Source organism: Grus americana, chromosome 6 (genome assembly GCF_028858705.1).
Source record: "Grus americana isolate bGruAme1 chromosome 6, bGruAme1.mat, whole genome shotgun sequence".
Classification (NCBI taxonomy): Eukaryota; Metazoa; Chordata; class Aves; order Gruiformes; family Gruidae; genus Grus; species Grus americana.
Window position 1 is genome coordinate 37714893 of NC_072857.1, and position 17116 is coordinate 37732008.

A 17116-nucleotide genomic window follows, 5' to 3' on the forward strand; every position below is an offset into this window, starting at 1 on the left:
GGGAAGATCATCAATTTCCAACCTCATTTGTCTCTCTCCCCATAGCCCCTCACTCCTCCTCTGCTTGCTTCCTTTTACAAGGAAGTGTTGATCAAGCAAGGCTCTGGGTGTTTAAAAATAAAGCAGACAAATATGGAAAACACTGCAGTACCTTCAGCCAAGGCATCTCTCCCAGACCCTGAGTGTCTTTCAGCTGTTTTTACTATTCCCTTCTATCATGTTAAGACTGTGTTTAAAATTGAAAATTGCTCCCTTTAATCTTTTCCTTTGATCTTCTTTTTCATCTCCTAGGGATGAGCTGTGCCCTGATAGAATGGAGGTCAGCTGGGTATTACGTTTTCCCACACAAAAGGTTTCCTTTTGTAATGTGTTTGACTGAAAACTAGCTACCAGGGAAAGGAGGTACTTCTGTTTTCACCTTGTTTGCTTGTCACCCATCCTGTGTCTCTTGTTTATCTTTCTACCCCTCGAACTCCTGATGGACCTCCCTGCTCCCCATGTTTTCCAGGAGCAAAAACTTTCAGGAGAAGATGGCTTTTCTGTTTTTCAGCACAGCAAAACAGCTTCTCTCTCTTACAAACCTGATGGTTCCCCTGGGTCTATATGACTGAGATGTTCTGCAGAAAAATCCAGGACTGCTGATTGTTCCTCCCTTGTCCAGCAATCTCTTTCCCATTTACTTTCCAGACTCTGAAGTTCTGTGCTAGTAAGTGCAAGGTTTTTGATGGGGCCCTTATTTCTGTCTCATGAACTATATTGTGGAGTGGTTTGTAACTAGAAATTTAGAGCCTGAAGGCCTGGACAGACACTTTGCATCCAAAGTCTGGCAGGGTAGCCAAGCACTTGCATTTTAGATTAATGTGTTTTAAGGAAGGTAAACTTGCAAAAATGCACACCAAAAAAAGGGATGGGGAGTGGCTACAGGTGTATTTTCATGTAAGAAAACTTGTGCTCAGAGCTCTTCTTTGCTACATGACCTTGAGGAAGAGACTTTTTAGAAGCTGAGTCATCTCTTTTGAATCAATAGACCTATACTGATGCATACAACTTGAAGCCTTGGCTCAGTCTCTGCTTTAGAGAACACAGACCGGGAGAGATTTTATTTCCTTTTTTCTACCTTAGTTTTGTGAATGCTTTGGGACAAAGAGCCTGTGATTTATGAGCTCTGCTGGCTGCCTTCAAGGTGTTTGATGGAGGGATCCCTGCTCTGCTGGTCTGTCTGGGAAGGTGATGGCATGGCCTCTCCTGCTCCACTGCAGGTTAGCAGGAGCCTGTGGGCTATCATTCCTGAGGGGCCTGATGAGGGCACCTCCAGTGATGCTGATGTTTTACACTGCACAAACCAAACTTTAGCAAAATCCACCAGTGGAAGTGGATCCTGGAGGTATAACTTGAGTGGAAATAGTCTAAAATAATTTTTATGCTTCTCTACACCTGTGAGAACTTTAAGTAATTGCAAGAATGAACCAGTGATGATCTAATCATTTCTACCATCACCTGAGATTTGCAATGAAATAAGCATGAATGCCACCATAAAATATATTTTAAAAGGAAGACAAGCTTTCAAAAATGAAACATGAACTTAGTGCTAGCTTTGCACAGTGTGGCCTGAGAATACAGATATACCTGGACATGCTTCATACTGCCAGAAAAGGAGGTTTGGTGAGGAGCTGCCACAAAGTAATTGTATATTGATCAGGTGAGAAGATAAACAGGTGCAGAGGAGGAGGATGGCAGGTCTTATTTCAATTGCTGGGTTAAGGATTTGGATCCAGTCAGTTTTATGGGCTTGGGACAGGACACTGTGGGTTAATCTGCCTGGCAAACATGGATGTGTCCCAAGACATCTCTGGGAGTGTGTTGGGTCTGTCCCTAAGGAGCAAAGTAATTCCAGGTGATGCAGAGGAGACATGTCCCTGTGCTCTTGCATGGGAGCTGCCATCCGCAGGCCTCTGGTGGCGTTGTACCATCTCACCCTGGGCTGCAGAGCTGATTGCAAGAGCTGCATTTCCTCTTCCACTTTTAGCAGCAGCTTCATGCAAGGAGGAATACTAGAGCAAACCCTCAGCCTCTCCCTTATGCTTGCTGGGACTTGCTGAGATCTGCTCTAAGGGAAAGCGGCAGCAGCTGGGGATGAGAATTATCTCTGGCATCTGCCTTGTTGGGCGCATGGCACCTGGGGGGGCGCGTGGATGCCTCTCTCCTGCAGGAGAATCCTTTGAGGGGAGGCATAACGAACAGTGACGGAGCTTCAGATTTCACAAGGCCCCAGAAAATCCGTTAGCGAGAAAGCTGTTGCTTGGAAACCATGCCCTGTTAGTCCTGCTACTCTCTGAAATGGGGGCAGCTTGCTTGTGGCTTGCCTGGCTTTTATGAATGGTTTAGTTGATGAGGCTGTGGTTCTGGCCAACACAAAACTTTTATGCATTTGGGCTGCATATAGGTGCATTAATATAAGGGAAGTGTGTTTTCCATCCAGAGCATTGATGTGATTCATTCTGACACTTCTGAAGTGGAGTATGTTCCTTTTTTCAGGCTAAAGTCACTTAGAGGTGGCATTGATTGCAGCACCAGAATAGAAGTGGGAGTTCCTGCACTGGACTGCATTCCCTGTGCAATTACTCTGAAGCCTCTGCCTTTCTAGTCCAGTTTTAACAGGATGGCTCTGTCTTGGTGTTTCCTACAGCCCAGGGAGTCAGGCCCTCATCCAGGAGGAGGGAGGCAATGGTTTAAATCCATGCAGTGAAGTAGGAGATTAGATCCCCCTGTATTTCAGGGGAGCGTGCAAGTGCTGGAGCTGTTGGATGAAAGGGTGAGCACTGCTGCTTCTGCTGGGTTTCACAATGAACTCCCTTAGAGACTTTTGCCTTTTGCTGTCTAAAATGCCTGAAAATGCAATTAACTTTCCATTTTGCCAGTAACTTAAAAAACAAGGTACTTGTTTTTTCATTATCCACGTAGGAACTTTATTTTCCTTTTACACTTTTGATGCATCCACTAAGCCACAGGTTATAATGACTGCCCCAGAGACATTTCTAGTAGTCGTGTATCTGCAGTGTCGCACAGGGGTCAGAAGGTAAAGCCAGCTTCTTCCAGGGTAAGTTTACTCAGAAGAGTTTAGGCCAGTGGTTTCCTCCTGGGTGTTTTACTCTGTTCAAGGTAGCCAGGGCAGCCAGAGGGCTGGTTTAGGAGGCCACAGAAGAAGACATCCTTTTTGGGCAAAATCATGCTAATTTATATGCTACTACTCTATGACCAAAAGGGCCGCTGTGAGTTTAGTGCGTCTCTGCCTGCTTCAAATGTGTTTTCCTTGCTTTGTTTTGTGAAATTTTGGCAAGTTCATTGCAGGATGCCACATCAAGCAGTAGGGGAAGTGGTGTTGGTCACTCAGAAGGCTCTGGTGGGAGCTTGTTTTCAGGCAAGGTGTGTAAGACTGAGAATATAGACAGTGTTTACAAATACCTAAGGACAGTCAACCTATTCCAAACTCTTCTTGGAGCCTTTCTGCTGTCCTGTGCACACTTACCTTCTATCATTTCAGCTGTCTGATGTGTTCTGTCTTTCCTGTGATCAACTCCTGTCTGACACCTGCTGCTGTTAAATACTTGCCATGTTCCTCATCTGAAGGTTGAGTGGCTGCAATGTCAGTAGGAAAAATTGCAGGTGGAGGTGCACTGTTTGGTAAGCAACAAGCTTTGAGAAAGATTACAATAGTTTGGAGTTGTGCCCTGGTACAGCCACCTACTTTATTCAGCCCTTAAGTGGGAAATGGTCCTGTTATCCAAAGTTACAGAAAGTACAGGGAAGTTTACTGAGAAGCCTTTTGAACACAAGCAAGGGAGGTTCAGTGAAATTAAAAACTAATATGTGGGAATGATGGTTTTTTCCAACACCAGTTAGAATGTGAAACTTGTTGCTGGGGGACTATTTGAGGCCAAGAGCTTAATAAGATGCACGAAGGAACTGGGCATTTATGCATTTATCAAGAATTTGGAAGGAATATGTAATCCATTTCACTGTGTTTAAAGCAGTTCTTGAACTGATAGAGACTGGGTGCATTTTTCCACACCAAGATGCTGCAGAGATCCTTGTGCTATCTCTTAAACATGTAGTTTTGGCCGTAAAAGAGAGATTAGTGCCTCTGCTAGACTGCTCGTCTGGTTTGATTCTTGCACCTTTCACCACAGGCTTATAGTAACAAGCCAGGGATCCTCTGCCAGCAAACTCTCTCAAGATCTCTGCTTCAGGTTGTAATGCTGACTGTGTGCAACAGGGTGCCTAATTAATCTGCTAATGATTTGTCTTTGTCAGTGCTTACAATGTGCAAGGTACTTTCAATACAGCAAAGTGATTTGCTATCCAAGATGCTCACAGCTGTAGGACAACCTGATAAACTGTGGAAGCTTGTGCAGAAGTGAGTCAAGTCTGGTAAATGGCCAGGTCAGCATGTTTCAGGGGTCTTAGTCCAACAAGGGTGTCCTGTCCTCAGGAAGGCAGCCTGGGAGCAGGGCACAGCATGGGAGGAGACCTGGAGGTGACTGCACAGGATTGTCACCAGCAGACAGTCAGGGCTGGCACCATGGGACTTGCAGGTGGTAGGAAATAGGGCAATGATGGATGTACGCTGGAGACAGCATTATATAATGGCACAAAGGTGGGATTGCGTGCACAGATGAAGGGCTCTGTTGGCTCAAGGGAGGTGATGGGTGTGTTTTGGATGGAGGATTTGCCTCTTGGCTCCTTCAAGTGCTGCGTAAGGCGTTGGTAGCCTGAATGCAGTCAGGGGCATGCAGCAGTCACAGGGCAGTGTAGGCTGAAGTCAAACCACGCTGAAGGAGCAGGCAAAGGAATGAGTGTCTGAAGAAGAGGAAAGAAGGCACCAACTGGTGTGCCACATATAGCTTATGGCTGACTTAGCACTTGTGCCAAAGTGCACTCCTGCTCAAGGTTTTCTAATTCCGTCTGAGACTATGTCAGTGTCCCCCAGCAACTGGCAGCGAGACATAGAAGGCATTCCTCAGCCTGCGAGCGTCTCCGTCACCCCCCCACCTCGCCTCAGGAGGGCCGACAAGGTGGGGAGCAGCTTCCTGAAGGTGTGCCTGCTTCTCGGCTGTTACCGTGGATGACGTGGGGGCTGCTTTCAGCCCACGTTTGGGCTGCTTACTTTCCCAATGCCATTGTTCCCTGAGGAAGAAACCATGTCACCCAAGTGTTCTTTGCAGTTTGCGTTCTACTCTCCTGTAAAGCTTTTCTTCATTTTTTGGTGCCTCAGTTTCCTCTGCAGGGGCATCGGTTTATAGACCACTGGACAACCAGGTTCTGAAATGTGAGTACCTGGCTAAATGTAACCAAAATATATGTGAGCAGGGCTGTGCCTGGCTCCTGTTGCCCAGTTCCTTTGGCAACAGCTGAGGTTGAGGCAGAATGTGCATATCAAATCCCACCAAGCAGGACTCTACCAAGAAAAGTACTAGCTGACGGGCCCGGAGGGGTACTATGTAGCTTTAAACCTAAAGATTAGGCACTACATAAGATGCTAATCTGGGCACGCTGTCTCACGCTACATAGGATAAAATTCCCTTGGTGCTGCTTTGGGCAATTGGGATTCCTGTGGCTTCAGGGCCCCGCAGCCTGGGCGTGAGCTGCAGAGATTCACTGCCTTTCCCTTCCTCTCTTTTGCCTGGAGCATGCAGCAGAGGAATTAAATTACTGCCTATTTAAAATGAACTGTGTCTTTCTCAGGTCCCATTTGAATCTACTAAGAGATGGAGTGACTTCAGACTTGGAACGGGCATTAAAGGATAGCTAAGTATATGGCATGGAGTTCCCACATACTTGCATTGCCTGGAAAGTTTCAATGTAACATGGGATATCAACCTCTTTTCTTTCACTTTTTTCCTCCCTCTCATTTTTGACATAAAGTGCTCCAGAAAGTTTTGAGTCAGCCCAGGGTCTAAAGGCCAAACTGGCTGGGGGGATAAATCACCAGGCTTAACATATGGGTTAAATCTTGCTGATTTCCGTTAGGGATAGTCTGGGCTTGAAATCTCTCAAAACTCAAAGATTGTATCTATTTTTAGGAAATCTAGTGCCTCTTTTTCTCCTCAGCTATCAGTAAGACTTCTTGATGATGGGAGGTATGGATAGCCTCGAAGACCCAAAGCTTGGACATGTAAGCATGACTCTCTGGGATCACACATTTTCCGTCCTTGTCGCTGAAATCCTGTCTCCGCTAAGCATGTGATCTGCATTTACTTAAATATTGCCAAATGCCCAGATACCTCAAAACATGTTGGATGCACCAGAACACCCTGTTTTCTAACTGCATGCATGAATCTTGCTGTTGTGTTAGAATTCAAGTGTAGCTCAGTCATATGCAAACTTTGAAACAGCCCAGCAAGAATGAAGCTGTAGGAACTCAAATTTTTTTGCTATTTCCATGTCTAGCAGTAAATACTTTGGATTTGTGGAATCTCTGTAGGTTTCAGATAATGTGCATTTTGAATTGTATCCATGAAGATGATATTCTCTGGGGAGAGAAGGCTGTAACTACACTATCATATGATCAAGTGCATCGTGTATATCTCAGGAAACTGTTTAAAGAGTCTAAGTAGCATTGTCAAGGCTTATTAAGCCCTGATAGAGATCAACATTAATATCTTGAGTATAAGCCATACTGTACTTGTCTGAGTGGACACAAATGAGTGTAAAGCATTTGATGAGCTCCTCCTTTCTTGTGAATCACTATGACAGTGTTTCTGAGCATCCTGTGTACCTTCTTAATGTGTTTATTGCTACCTGTAAAAGTGGCTGTATGTAAAGAATTGGTACGGAAAGCTAGAGCTGACATTTTGCTTTGGAGATTTGGGGATTCGAGGGTATCGTATCTGGTGGCAGGGTGTTCCTCATGGCACCCCAAGCTGTGGTACCCCTCTATAGTCAACACTACATCTTTTTTCCAGCCTCCCAGCCATTGTGGTGCTCAGCTTGATGTTTTCTATGGACTTGTGTTCTTCCATAGCATTAACAGGCACTTTCTGACAGCACTATGTCCTCTTACCCCAGCAGGATTTTTGTTCCCAGTCCCTGGCCTGTGGCTGGAGAGGTGTCCTCCAACCAGCAGGCAAAGGAGGGTGCAGGCAAGGACAGGTAGAGTTTCCTTGCACTCTACCCAGTCAAGGGTAGAAGAGCCTTCTTTTAGAAATGTTACAAGATGACGATATGGGTCCCTTAATGCTTTTAGTGGGAGAGGAGAGACTCAGCAACTGGTTGTGCTGCAGTCTAACGGGCCAGAGCACATAGTGAGCTGCTGGGTGCTTCTTACAGGAGGCAGGAAGGTCTTGCCACTGCCAGCAATACACTGGAGAAAGCTGGCCAAGCTGTTTAAAACTAGCTGTGATGGAGCTTGGCCTTTTGTGTTGTGCTTGTAACACCTCTGTGTTCCCTCTGCATGTGGAAACAAACCTCAGTAAAGCACTGTGAAATCTTCCCATTGAAGCTGCTCGTGGGTGCAAGCCTGTTTTTGGGGAGCAGTGATGCATATGTGAGTAATGTCTCTCCTCCAGGATCCATCAAATAGCTATGCTGGCTTTCTTTAAATAGCCCGCTGCTTCTGCGCCCCTTATTTAGCTGTAGGGAAGCAAGTGACACGGTGATGCTCAAGAATGTAATTTTGCTTCTCGTGTGACCTATGAGATCAGAAGTGGTTAGCAGAAGACATACAGTGAATCTCACAGAAAGCACTACTGGACTTAGGACCTGCAAATCCTGTGGGGTTGGGTGCGATGTCAGCACAAGGGCTGAAGGGGACCCCCTGAGGGGGAGACTCTGGCTGTAGGGAGTGACTGAGCACCTTGAACTCCTTATGAAAGTGCCCAGTGTTTGGCAGCCAGAGCAAGCTGCCTCTGCCTCCACCTGCAGCTCTTAACTATTACATTAAAGTTGCTATTTCATGTAAGATGCATGTAATCAGGGCTTTGGAGGTCCACCTACAGAGTACGATACTAGCAAGGTTTCAATTTCAGCCACTTCTGCTTGAATAGCCAGCCCTGAGGGTTTTTCTCCTGCTTGTTAAACTTCTGTCAGTCAGTTGCTTTGCAATATGAGATGACTTCAGAGCTGCCAGCAAGAGGCCAATGACATACTTTATGAAGACACTTACCCCTAAAGGTAGCTCAGTTATTTTTATTAAATATTTTTGTCCCAAACTCATCTCTCCTGAGCAACTCTGTTAAGCAGATAGAACTGCAACAGTTGGCTGTGGGCTGCTGCATGTGTACGTGCAGGGGTGACTTTTAACCCTTTTTGCTTATAAGGTTATTTCTACTTTTCTCCGTGAGAAATATTGGATCTTAGAAGTGGGAACAGCAAGTGCAGCTGGACCCTAAGTGCCAAAGCTGATTTGGATGACTGTTTTTAGCAAGGACAGTTTAAATGACTGTGGAAGGTACAGTAGAAGTCTTCACTTCTGTAGTTTTGAGAGCCCTGAAATAGGTGGGAGATCAGATTTTGAAAGGTGATGCTGCCATGCAAGAGTTGCCCAAAACAAACTCCAACCTTGTGACTTTAAATTAGTTGTGCCACCCTTTTCTTTCGCTATGGTCACATCTGAAATTTACTCATTCATTTTGGCAAATGAATTTTAGTTTCTGGGTTTATCAAAGATGCGTAAACGTAACTATTCACAACATAAAATCTGGACAGTCTTGATTAACAAGTAGACCATGTAGTATTTTTATTTCCTGCCTGGCTTGTCTAACTCTCAGAATGTGATGCTGGCAGAAAACTTTTGCAATTACAAGTTCATCATTAGTTTTGAGCAAATATTTTGCAAAACCTTTTTCTAAAGAAAATAGATTTGATGAAGACTTTTGCCAAAGAATATAAGACATTTCCACAAAATGGAAGTGCTTTAGAAATTCAAGTGTGTATTTTGTAGTAATTTTTTTCCCTGTACTCATACAACAGCATTATCCATGAAGGAATTTAGTGGCTTTTACAAAATTCAGACATGCTTTTCATCTCTCATGTAGAAATGAAAGGTTAGTTTCTAGTATTTGCCTGCTATTTCAGCAATAGTCTGTGGCACCTATACTGTCCCAAGAGAGCAGAACTCCAGTAGTGGTGTGCAACTAGTGTGATAAAATGAAATAAAGTCGGCTTCATCACAAAGGAGCTTTCTCCACCTTTTGTGATCGCAAATGCCTTGTAGCATTAGCCTCCTCAGGAGTGCAATAGGAGGTGGGATCCACGTAGCCCTTTTGTCTCCAGGCTCTGTTGCTGTGGAGCATTTCTGCCTGCTGGGTACCTGTGAATGTTACACTTTGGCTCCTCTTTATTGGTGATGTGTTTTGTGGCTGATCCCCTGTGGGGCACATGGAGTTGGTTTTGTTTCCTGGTAGATGTCTAAACAACTTAGCTGAATGTTTGAATACTTTTAACTAGCAATAACATGAAACTGTATGTTCTGCAACGAACACAAGCCTGTGCTTTTCCTTCAGAAACTGTTGTGAAATCATTTTGTGTGTGCATGTGTTTTGATCTGCCCTTGTGAATGCTACAGATAATGATTGACGAAGATGTTCTATTAATTCTTCTCTTATTGTGCTTAAGTGAATTGTCAGGGGCAAGGGAGATTGCTTAGAATTAAATTATAAGCTTTTGGGGACTTAGCAGCTATATCAAAAGATATAATCTCCTAGTTTCAACACTGTTCCCTGCAACGAGTGTACAGGTTTCTTATCTCAATAAGGTTTTATCATAATAATTGAGGGATCTGAGAATCAAGACATTTGGAAATCTGTGGCTATGGGTGGAACTTTCACCTCGTTGGATGTGTCTCCAAAGGAGTGGTGTAAGGTTAGCAGCCTCCTGCCAGTGTCTCCCTTCTCCCTCTTCCCAAGTTAAATGTCAGTTTAATACAGCTTTTATTAGATAGCTGGAGTGGGGAGCTGCTGTACATTTAATACTGCCATAGTTACCAGCCTGTGAGGTTTGAGGCTGGAATCTCAGTTTCGTGCCTGCTGCTTTTGGTACAAGTTAGTGTTGGAAGCCTCCTTCCCTCCCGTTTGTGCTTTTTATGATCTGAAATCAATTGAGATTCTAACTCTCTTTTAAAATTAGATGGAGCTTATGCTCCTTTAGAGCATCACTGTAGAGATCTCCCCAAGGAAGTTTCCAGTGTGGATGCAGTCCCTGCCATCTTTTTTTGTCTTTTCTTTGCATCACTTTTTTTTTTTACTTCTTACAGTTCCCTTCTGTAGCCATTATGGAAGCAAAGTTTTTCTCCCATTCTGAAAGGTTCTGTTTCCACAAAGATTTTTGAATAGCATTTTTATCATTTTAACAGTATTTAAAGAACAACTGTAATCAAGTCTCTGTAGTGGTCTTTAACATTTAATACAAGCATCCTGCTAATCCTGGGTAGCACATTTGCCCCTCTACTTGAGGGCGGTGAATGCTGAAAAGCACCTTGCCCCCACCCCCTGCACATCTAATTTAACAGATCTGCTTTTCTCACAGTAGAGTTCAAACCTGACATTCCCCAATTCCTAATCAACTCAACAAGTGTGTCTTGTCCCACAGTCCTGTCCCTTCAATGAGAAGGAGAAACCTGAAGCCGCAGCGTGGTTGTGAACACTCGCTCTTGTGGTCTGTCTGCTCGCTGGGAGGAGAGGAGCTGTGTGTTTCCTGCAGCTCAGGATTAGACAGCTGAAGAAAACAGTCCAGCAGAAAGTGGCAGCTCTTGGGATAAGGTGACATCTGCCAGGAGGAACGTGTTGTCGGCAGCTTCAGCGGCTGAGGGTTGCTCTTCCCCTCTGTGCGCTCTGATGCAGACTGGCTTTCCGTGTCATCCTTTGCTCGGTAATGAGGATGGTAATTGCTATTCATCAGCCAAGGATTTCAGTAGTCACAAGTGATTTCCAGATATCAATTTTGGGTTTTCAGAAAGTGATGAACACTCTCCTCTTTCTTAAAAAAAAAAAAAAAAAGCTGCCTCCTTTGATGGATTTTTAAGCTGAACATCCTCCAAATCAAGGTGTCTCAACTCACTTCGCTTTGAAAATCCGTTACTACAGATAGTTTTTTAAAGACCAAGTGATAGCTAAGTCTGCTTCTAATGATGTCTCTGGGGCCACAAGAGTGAGTAGTATGCTGTACATTGTGTGTTGCATGATTAGGGTTCAAATTAAGGAGAAAAAGAACCTAATGGGAAACAATGGTATAAAAGCAAAGACATATATACAGCCAGGCAATCTGGTAAGTGGGTTCAAGGCATAGGGACACCTGGGAAAATATGTATGAACAGGATTTTGGTACCCAGCACACTGAAGTGGTATCACCCGCAGATGCTTGGATGCTGAATTGACGGGAACAGGGGTCTGGCACACCTTTCCTTTCTGGGCTTTGGGGGCAGGACAAGTCTGCACAATGGCCACATTATGGGGCCTGAATTCCCATGCCAGTGTTGTCATTAGGGAAACAGAAAGTGTTCAACCCCTCTGGAAAGCAAAGATCTGGGGAGTTTTATTACTTCCAGGTCACTTTAAGAAGATTAAAATTCAGTGTGGTTTCCAGCTCCCTGTTTCAAGGTCAGAAGAGAGTCCTAATAGGCTTTTTCTATAAATTTGTTCCCATCTTTGGCATGTTCCTGAAGGATGGAGCTTTTCACCTTCCTGCGGCCATTGCAAGCTGCCAGCTGGATTTTTCTGTGTTGTCTTTTCTCCCAGCCCTAAATTTGTACCCATGCAAGGGCTCCCAGCCCTGTGTCATATCTAAAGGTTATGTCCAGTGATTTAGTTGGAGCTGAAGAAAATGTGCCCAACAGCTAGTTGAGGTGCCTGGCTTGTTGTAGAATAGATGGCCAAGAGATCCCTGCTGTTTTTAATAGCTCTCTGACAGTCTTGGCCAGCAAGCGTGGTACACTTCATTATAACTCAGTTTCCACGCAGGCAAATGACCTTTGCAGCGGTTAAGCACCTCAAACTTTGGTCCTGTTAAAGAGCTAGTGACAGTTTCCTTGCTGGTGGCCTGTGTACTCCTCCTGTGTACAGCATTCATACGGGTTGGGCTTGCATGTGGGCAAAGGACAGGGTTCTGATCCACATCGTAACAAACATAATACTCCATGTCAGTCTAGTTCCCTGTGACCTACCTTCACAGAGCATGTCCCCTGCAAGCTTCCAGTGCTGGGCAATGCTGGCTGGGAGCAGTGGAGTTGTCTGCCTGGCTCTCCCCCCCTCTAGCTGAGCTGGCAGGCCTGGCCAGAGGCAGGGAGAGGGGTGTCTTGCAGTAGCAAAAGGGCTGGCAGCTATCTGTGAGCTGTTCCCTTCTTCCTGACAGCCATGAATCCAGCCGAGACTCATTTCATTGCCATGGTAGTGCCTCCTGACTGTGAAGTACAAGGAATAACCAGTGGCAGAGCATGATGATAATGGGTTAATCAGAGGAGAAATGATTCAGATATTCCTTTGTCTGGGAAATGAAGCACTTCTGTAAAAACTTTTTTCCCCCAGATATGCTTTCCAAGTCTTGTGAGAAAATAATGTTGGAGATATAGTATTAATTTTGCATTGCTATCAGTTTTACGTTTGTACATTTGGTTTTTTAGGTACTGATTTCTTCTTCAGCAGCTTTTGAGCATTTTGAAAGTGCTGTAGAAATGTTACTATTTGGCAAATGCAAAAGAAGTGTCTTCAGATTTCAAGCTCTAACTGGAGTCCTTATGTGATGTGCCACACCAAGAAATGAGAAACCCTGCCTCAGAGATACAGGAAGATGAACAAAGGTGTAATAGGAGAAAACCAAAGCAGAGAGCAGCCAAATGACTTGTTGGAGGAGCCCCAGCTCGACAGTTGCAGGCAGAGGAAGGCGATTTGTCTGCTGAGTCCCAGTCCGAGGCAAGGCATGTCCACTGGAATGAGCTGTTTTGCCTGAGCACCTTTCAAACGTTGCCTCCAGCCCTATTGTCTTAGGTCTCTTTCCTTTTGATGAAATTATGATGTTTACAGAATTGTTGGGGTATCACATAAAGACTTTCTAGGTTTGAGTGCAACCTTTTGATGGTCCCAAGTGGATGGGGACTTCTTAGTGGAGCTCCCAAAGCTGCCTTCAAAAGTGGTGTGGAGGCACTGTCCTGAGCCGATCAGACAGAGGAGACAGTTGTGGAGCACACCTGAAAACCGATCTCGTCCAGTATAGACTGTGTCCCCTGCTCAGATCAGAAGTGGTGGCAGGATGGCATGTGAAACTTCTATCACCTGAAATTATTGAAGGGCTCAGCTCTGTCTACATGGGCATGGCATGAACTTTTTACAGTAGGAAATATGTTGAGGCTGGTAATGCAGTGGCATTTTCTTTTTCCAAATGGTGGAATTCATCCTTAGTTTTATCTAAGGAAGATCCAAGCTGCAGATGGATCATTAAAAAGTTTTATTCAGATATATCTAATCCATTTACTAACAGAATAGTTTGGCTGCAACTTCCATACTCTGACTAATATGATTTGCTCTTCTTGGCCGGGTTGCCTAAGAAGATGAGGCTTAAGGATTTGCTTGGCTTGTCCATATTTCTGTATTCTCCCAGTGATATTTCTGACTCTCTTGGACTATTGCAACCTAAATAGAAAGGAAGACAGAAGTGTAGGAAGGTGATCACCTTACCATAGGTTTTGTGAAAACTGAAGCTGGGAAGAGTCCTAAATCAGGCCCTCTTATTATAAAGCACATATCCTATTTAAATCTTCAAATGAGAAAAGCAAGGAAAGGATATCGGGCCATTTTTCTCTTGTTACGGAGAATATCTCTTTATTTCCCCATTGCTGATATTGCCTGTCACAAATCAGGGGTATGGGAAGCAAGTACTAATATCAGTGCTCGTTGGATTTGCAAGGCGGTAATTCAACACTTGAATGCACAGACTGTTCAGTGGAGTGGTTATTGGAGTGAATGAATGAGATTATTGCTGATGAAAACCAGGGAGTTGGAACTACTGGTATTGTGAAGATAATGAGAGGGGGAAAGATAATGGAAGATGATTGTCCTGTTTTAAAAAGGGTCTGTGCGCTTCCAAAACTTGAGCACGTTTGTACTCATTTGGAATCCCTACATCAGGCTCTGTCTCCTCCGTATGTTTGTAAAGCACGGAGTCAGCCCTGCTGGAACAGGGTATTTCCCAGCTTTGGGTGGTATAAACACCTTGGAGTTTATCCTCTGTGGTGATGAACCACCAGGGATTCCCAAACGCTTCCACTGGCAACTTCCCACTTCTGGTCCAGAGCCCAGCTTCTTGCAGATGAATTTGTCAGGCTTGTAAATACTAAGCACTGCAGTCTGGTGGGGTGGCGAGCCCTATTCTGGGAACTGCCGTGCTGTATCCTGGTGTGGCTTTCACCTAGCTGCAACCCACTGTAGCTGCCACCCAGGTGGGGTTTGTCCTCTTTCCCACGGTGATAAATGAGCTATAAATCCCTAACAAGGGGAACCCTGGATGTAGGATATGCTCTTACCGAAAGTTTGTGGTTTATGGTGGCCCTCTCAGAGTCTCTTAGACTTCTGAGGTCTCTCTCTCCCTCCTATTTTTTTCAGCCGCGTGCAAAATCTGATTGATCCTTTCCTATCTACTACTGGGAGTGTCAGTACGGAGGAGGGGCACCTCAGTGGCAAAGTGCTACAAAACAGCTCCAAAAAAGCATCTGGGAATGGGGGAAACACCTGCAACTAAGGGGTGCTTTGGGTCTCCCCTGCAAGCAACCTGTTTGGCAGTACTGTGGTCTCCCCTTCACCAGTGAGAGGTATCCTTAAGGAGGGGTAGCTATAATAAAACTTGGCCAACTGGTGGAAATACGATTGACTACTCAATTAATCTGATTAGAGCCAACAGCCGTTGTGCGGAACACTTGCTCCTGCCCTCTATGTAGCTGCATACTACAGTGTAACTATTTATGGGCCTGGCTCCAATGGGATTTATGGACGGTGAAGCCCTACCAGTGGATTTGATTACTGCCTGAGATCACTGCAAATGCTGCAGCAAACTGCAATGGCCACAAAACGAGCTTTGCACAAGGACTGCCTGACATGTGTCCTGCCAGTGAGAAATTCCCCAGCCATGAGGAGATGGAATTAAACGGTTCCCCACAGCTGTGTTCTCTTTTCCCTTCAGGCTTTCAAGGTTGTTTTTAGTGCCATCTCTGTGCTGTCTCCATTCCTGTCTGTCTTCCTCATTGCAGAGGAAGCAGACCAGTCTCCTGTCATCCACAGGCTCCAAGGGTGGCCCTTCATTTCAGGATCTATTGTACTTTTTGGCCAAATTTCCCATCTTTCACCCTGTGGGGCAAGTGGAGGGGATGCATGGTGTCTGAGGATGAAGAGTGGCTGCAAGGTATGCTGTCCAACACAAGGGGTGGCAAAATAAAATGGCTCTTGTTGAGGACTACGTGAAAAAATTTATTTCTCTTCTCCCCTTTCTGCTGTCAACTCTTAGTATCTAGATTACCCAAACGTTGGGGATAATGATGTTCTTGGGTGGTCCTCAGCTGTGCTCAAATGCTTCTTCCTCATGAGCACAAAGGAGGGTGCAGGTTTCCTTGTGCTAAGCTGGTTTTGCTTTCCTCCCACACTGCATTTTTGCCTTCCCCTTGCTGTGATGCTGTGAACTGGATTTGTGAAATGACCCAGAGTTGAAGCCACCGCCCTTCTTCCCCAAAAGGGGCAGCATGGGGACAGAAACAAGTGAGAGTGAGGTGGGGCGAGGTAAACCAGAAGCATTTTCAGGCAGCTCTCCTGCAGGAGAAAACAGCAGGGACCACCATGCTGAGGGCAACAGCTGGCTTGAGCCACACTTGAGAATACAAAGCTTTGTGGGAGAGGCAAAAGCAGGCTCTGTCTCAAATCAGCAGCTGTATTGAGAGCTGGTTTGTTCTGCTTTTCCCCAACAGCTTTTGAGGGAGCGGTTTTGATTCTGAAACAGCAAAAATTTTGCAGGATGCAAAGATGTGATGGTTGTCTTCGGGTCTCGCAGCAGCCATGCATTGCACCCACTCAGGCAGGCAGAGATCTTCGTGCTCATCTTGTTTTCAAAGGTCAGTTGTGCCAATGGGGTGGTACCAGGATGGTGGGTGATGCTTATCCCCAGACACCAAACACCACGTTCACAGTAGTGCCAGCACGGCCACTGGCACAGTGAGCCCCTCATCTCCTCTCTGGGCTTGCAAAGCACCACCCAAGCCAAGCAATGTCATTTTTTTTTTTTTTTTTGCAGAGGCGGTGGCCCTGAGCCTGGAAGGAGCTCTCTGAAGCCCAGTTGATATGAAGTGATATTCTGTAATCGCTGGCAAAGACAGGGGGTACAGAAGGGATGCAAATATCTTTGTGTTAAAGAAAGTAGTGTTGTGTCTGTTTCTAGCTTGTAGTAAGGGGATGTTTGATGAGGGACATCCTGAATGATGGAAGAGTTTTTGCTTTTTCTTTTCAAAAGAAAGAAAACCCACAACACAAAATACCAACCACCCCACAAACAACAAAAAACTACCTGTCAGATCTTGCTGGGATCCTTTAATTAATATACCAAGACTTGCTGTTAAGGTCAGGCACAAACAGGTTTATTAGCTAGGCCTGAAATTTGATCAACTGTTCAAAGCTAATTAAATTCCCTCTGACTCCTACGTTCAGCTGTTGCTGAAGGGCTGGGTCTTAAACTGCTCTAAATCAGCTTAACTCCATGGGCTTTATGCAGCTCCAGATCTGGCCCACATAAATGATTTTTCCAGAACATTACCACCATCGAGGAAAAGCAAAGGTAAGGAGGGAAAAAAAAAAACCCCAAGTCACAAAGTCAAGCAGAAGGTATAAGCTGTGTTGATTGATTCAGGGAGAAGAGTCAATGAAGCAAACATCTCAGTTCCAGCTATGATCTGGAAATCCATGCTTACCACTTTGGCCAAGGTTAATGAGCTGTGCTGGGTAAGTTGAAAGGCCCAGCTATAAAGATGCTGCAGTATCCATCCACACCAGCTAAGACACTGAATTTGGGGGTTTGAGTCTATGTTGGCCTAAGCTTAGTTACCTGCTTCTGCTGGGTTGAGAGTGAGTTTGGATGCTAACGCTGCACACCCACTGTG